This window comes from Alligator mississippiensis, chromosome 9 (assembly GCF_030867095.1).
Source record: "Alligator mississippiensis isolate rAllMis1 chromosome 9, rAllMis1, whole genome shotgun sequence".
Classification (NCBI taxonomy): Eukaryota; Metazoa; Chordata; order Crocodylia; family Alligatoridae; genus Alligator; species Alligator mississippiensis.
In genome coordinates this window covers 9,307,679-9,313,305 of record NC_081832.1, presented here as the reverse complement: position 1 = coordinate 9,313,305, position 5,627 = coordinate 9,307,679, and positions in this window count along the sequence as shown.

Below are 5,627 nucleotides of genomic sequence, written 5' to 3'. Positions count from 1 at the left end.
TGTGCATGTGACCAAGCACTCTGATCACTATAACATACTGCACGAGCTGCCCAAGGAGCTTATGACCCATGTCTGGTACTTGACAGTTCTCAATGTTGTGCCCTATGATGATACAAATAGCTGTGGGCTGGCTTAGCTCTCCCTGGAGGTACACAAATCATTTCCACAGAGGCTTCTCAAGAGCCACCAAAGCCCTAATTAGGGCTATTTGTGAAGTGCAGTATTCACTTAGGTTGCTATCCAGACTGAACTCAGAAGGGGAACAGCCAGGGGGTGCTGAGAAAGGTGAAGGCCAGATTTGCAAGCATTTGTCACTCTCAAGAAAGCAGATCTCCCAATGAGCTTGGCAAGTTGGACACCGAGCCGTTCAGAGGTCTGGAGTAAATCATGTCAGGTGCTGGGTGCTGCAAAACGCTTCTGACAATTGGCTCCTCGCTCGGTTTCCCAAATGAGTGATGGACTCCTTTGAAAAGCTGTTGCTAAGCCTCTGCTGTAACAGTGAGCCACTCCCCGGGCATCGTAGTAGCACAGCGCAATCCACATGTCTCCAAGTGCCGTGCCTCACTTACCTCATCAGCCCTACAGCCAGGATGCCTTGAAAGTGCTCACAATGAGAGGCCAGATAATGGGGATTGTCACTCAATACACTTTAGCCTTAGAAATGATAATAATGGCAAGCCTTTTGGGCTCATTGTGACTGCTTGGTTATTAAGGCAGCCTCTTGCATTCAGTTGAATAAGTCTTTTGCCATCATTTCAGTGCTCACATGCTACAACGAGCCTTGTCATTCTTTGCTCGCTTCAAGATGATTATGCAGGCCCTTTGTAAATATTTCTTAAAGCACATGGAAATATAAGCTCATCTGTCTCAGTCTGAGAGGTAATGCAGAAGGGCAGGGACTGTGCTACAGAAGACTCCTGGGAATTAGAAAGCCTAGAGCTTAATTCCTTGCCCTTCCACTGGCTCCTTGCGTGACCCAGAGCAGGTTGGTTATTATCGTTATTATCCATTTTCCCCATGGATAATAATGAAATAAATAAAATTCCAATAATATGATTCCATCTCCAATACTTCTCTGTTTCAGATTTTAAGTCAACAGTTAACAAAATGCTTGTGAATCCTGAGCACAAAGCGCCTAACAAAGCATGCGCTGGACTGGGTCACGGGAGACCAAGTTTCTGTTTCAAATTTTTAATCAAAAATATATATTTCACCTTTCCCTCATAAAAACAAACAAAAGTGAACTGGGGGATGATAAAAATGATGGGATTTTTGCAAATGTAAGCCAAATTTGCCAGCTAATGCAACGGTCCAAAGGCTAGAAAATTTTGTCATGTAAACCAGGCCACTTTCCTAGATATTAACTGAACAGAAACTGCCTTACAATATGAATCTTAATCACTTCTGGAGCCCTTTTTCAGTTTCCAACTGATCCATTGACCTTGCTTATGCTATCCAATTACTTTATTAAGATAAAGAAATCTCCAAATGCCTCTTGTTGCAGTTCAAAGCCACAGCCTGTCCCCCAAAGATGCAGCGGGCTGCCCAGGGAATTGTGCAGGGCACAGTTAAGAGAGGCCCGTTGGACTGTGAGAAAATCAGGCACAGGAATTTCCTCAAGTGGCTCATGTAGGACATGCTGTGTATGGAAAAAGTGAGGCTTCCCCCTTTCAGCAAGCAACCCTGTACGAGGACATTTCAGCGAGATGCCAATGCACAACAGCATGGGAGGAGAGCCAAAGACATTAATAGAGACCATTTTTGCGCCATCCACATTTGGCTGCGTGACTGTAAAAACAAGATGCGTATCTGATGGGGGAAGAAGGCTTCACTGGGGAGGGGAAATTTTCAGTGTTGCCTCTAATTTATCTATGCAGTGCCCACATGCACAAAAGGCTAGAAAGGAGGGTTTCTGCTTGCACAGCAGGGCAGGACAAACTGATTTTTTTCTGCTCTCCACATAAGGATCTCATTACCTAAGAGTTGTGATACCTCAGGCTCTTAAGCACCTGTTGTCCGATGGTCTCAATACAGAGTCGTTGCGCCTGAAACCATCCCAGCTGATGGTTGAATTACTACCACTGCCCTGTAGATGCATTGCTAATGATTATTCCCTCTTCCACCCCCTTCCCTGTTAACTATTACCCTAGAGTCTCTGCTGGAAGAACAAGTCAGAAGTTTAACTGTGGAGTGGGACCTTGCAGTTCCCTTGCGTGCACGGGGCAGAAACAGACTCGATCATGAGAGCTCCCTGCACCCCCCAACACACACCTCACCTACCCTAGTATCTACTGTTGTCCAGGAGTATAAGGTATAGGAGGAGGGTGGCTGCTTTTTACATAGGCACTCTAAGAAGATGTATTTTGGGCAGTTAGCCACTCTGAGAAACTGTACCTTTAAGAAGCTCTGGCACAAGGCAGTGGAAAGTAGTTGCTACGTGATGCAGAAGCTCCTGTTACTCTGTGTTGGTAGCCGCTGAGCCCAACTCCGCCGTGGGACGAAGCAGATTTGTCAGACTCCAGAGCTCTGAGTGATTACTGAACACCATGTGGTAGAAGAACCAGGCTTGCAAATTTTTAGCTGGGGGGAGAGGTGTGGGGAAAGAATCAGAGTCCCTAATAAAAGAATAGACCAGAGCTGGGCTGGGGGAAAAATTGGAAAGGTTCAGAATTAACCCTTAACATAGCAAGCAACGGTGGTGGTCAGACTGACGCTTCTAGAGCGTGGATATCACGGACCGGTCGCTGGAATTTGTTGAGATGAGGATCTCTGCCACGGGCATCCTGAAAGCTGGAATGTGCACACGACATCTCACAGAACAGGTCCCTCTGAAGGGTAATTCCCTGAATGTACCCCGAGCTGATTGTTTGAGAAGGTTTTAGAGCACAGAGGCGGTGTCTCTATGATCCTCCATGCTCTTAGTTCTCTGCCTTGGCAGCGAGTTGGTGATTTCAGCAGTGGGAATGAAAGACACGGGAAGGCGGCTGTTGGGGGAGTATATGAGGCAACTCTGGCCTGAAATACAGCTCAGGGCCAGCACAGACAGCCTCGTAGTTGCAAATGCTAGCAAGGAGACAGTCTGAGAAGAACGGCTTGGTAAACAGGCCAGGGCATATATCACACAGCACAGCACTAAAAGGAAAGTGAGTTCCCACCACATTTGCTGCAGCCGCAGCTTATGTTCTTGGCCTGGTTTGACTTTTCTGTCCTCATTCAGAGTTCTGCTTTTGACTCTGGTGTGGGAAGCATTAGCCCCATACCATCCTCTGTAGGAGAAACATGGCAGGTTTATGTATCACATGCAGCCATGACACTACATCCATGACTAACAGCTAGGAGAACGTGCAACCAGGGCATCCACAAAGCATGCACATCTGCTGGGGCAAGACAGGGGCTACCTTGGGCAGAAAAGCACATCTGGAGAAAAGAGCAGGACTGGAGTGCCTATGACCCTCCAGAAATACTGATTTGTAACTGGGCATGCCAAGCTGCAAGCTTGATGGGTCAGCTCTGAGATCTCCATTAGTCCTAACTAATTCCTCTGTCCCACCCTTTCTCCGAGAGCCTCAGTTCATGCAGTGAACAAGTTCGACAATGTTCAGGTGGGTTACACAGCGTGCAGTCAGGAAGTGACTGGTTTCCTGTTAGCACTGGAATAACCCTTTACAGCGCCCAGCAGAGTGTGGCCCTCCCCAGCCCGATCTTGGAGATAAGGCAGTGAGATGATTAGTATGTGCTGTCATCCAGACAAAATAAACTCAGGCAACTTCCAATACACTTTTTTTTTAATTGTTCTATTTTCAACTGCTTGTGTATGCCTGGCTGTACAGCCTCGTGCCAGGAAAGCAGAGGGATTATCATTTTCAGATGGTTCACACAGTTAGGGTTTTCTATTTTGTTTTGTTTTTGCAAAGCTCCAAGATGATAGGGGAGGGAAAAGAACTTTTGTCCTCTGCCTAAAATAATTCAAGAGCTTTCCACTGTACAGGCCAGGCTCAAGTAGATATTTGCATAACAAACGAGCCTTCCTCCTTGCTTTTCAGCAGGGCACAGCAGGGCATACTTAACTGCCTCTGGCTGTTCCTGCAATTCTGGGGAAACAGTTATGTATCCAGCCTCAACTTGTTACTGCACAGACTCACCCTGTCCCATCGCTCTGCACATTGTTAACTGGAGTTGGTTGGGGGGGACTGGGATGGAAGTTGAGAGATCTTCCCATATCATTGTAAACCAAGATTGTTGGATTTTTATGTGTGTTTGTATACATACATACATACATACATATATGATTTTTATGTGTGTATACATACATATATATATATATATGTATATATTCATATATATATACATACATATATATGTATGTATGTATATGTAAATGTATATGTATATGTATGTGTGTGCATGTGTATCTCTCTCTCTCTCTCTCTCTCTCTCTCTATATATACACATTTTATCAAACCTCTTGTTAAACTATTTCTGCACTGGAACTACTGGTTTTTGATCAAGGAAATGTTTCCAACAGTGTTTTGATTTTTAAGAAATGCTGCAAATAGTTTTGGAAAAACAGCACAAATGAAGATTTTTATTAATAAAAACATTTTGGATGTGAAAGATGAGCCAAACATGCGATACAGCTTGGTGATGAACTTTTCTGATGTTAGCAGGAAGAACATCAGTGCTTTCTGTTTTGTTCTACAATTGTGCAGTTCTGGTACAAGAAACGACTCACGATTTGTGCAACTAACCAAAACCACAAATAAAAAGAAAGAGCCAAACTAATCAATCCCCTAAAACTTTAACAGTCATTATTGTTCACATCAAGCTAGATAAACGCCTTTATAATTTTGACTGCATCATTTATTCTGGAAGTGTTGTTTCTTGGGATTTAAGCTGAAGTGCCAACATGCAGATCTCACACCCATTCCTTTGGTGTTCTTCTATACTGTCTGCTTAAGTAGCCAGGTCCAAATTTTTCAGCAAAGCATGCAAAAATATTCACATTTTGCATGTTCTTGTTAACACCATTTTGTGGAGAGCCAAAATACCTCAGCAGTTGATGAGCCCAAGCTCTGCAAATCACTGCCCAGTGCCCACCTGCTCCTCCAACGGAGAAAGTTGGGCTTATGCTTGTGATCAGGGATACAAGGACATTTCTTCCAGAACTGGCTGGAGAAAGTTGATGGAACTGTATTACGCAAAATCAAAATGCCCTGTGAAATGGTCTCAATTCCCTTGGAATTTCATTTTTTTAATCAGGGGAAGTGAGGAGTTCCGGCACTTGTGAAACAGCCTCATTTGGGATTTGTAGTAGTGTTTTAGTTGCTCATATTTAAATACATTTTGGTTTTTTTTAATTATATATCTTGCACAGAACATTAAAACTACAACATGAAAAAAGTCCAAACCAACCCAAAGCCATACTTTGTAGCATTTTCCTTCACAAAGAATTTGGAAATGCTTGTGTACTGTTCCAATGTGGAGCAGAATCAAATTGCAAAGTCCCTTGCAAAATGAAACATTTCTCTTCTGCACAGCTCTGCTGCTTCTTTCCTTCTGTTTCACCTCCCCTACCAAACAGAAAGCTGGGTTCTGTGATCAGAAGAAATAAATCTAAATCTAGGCTT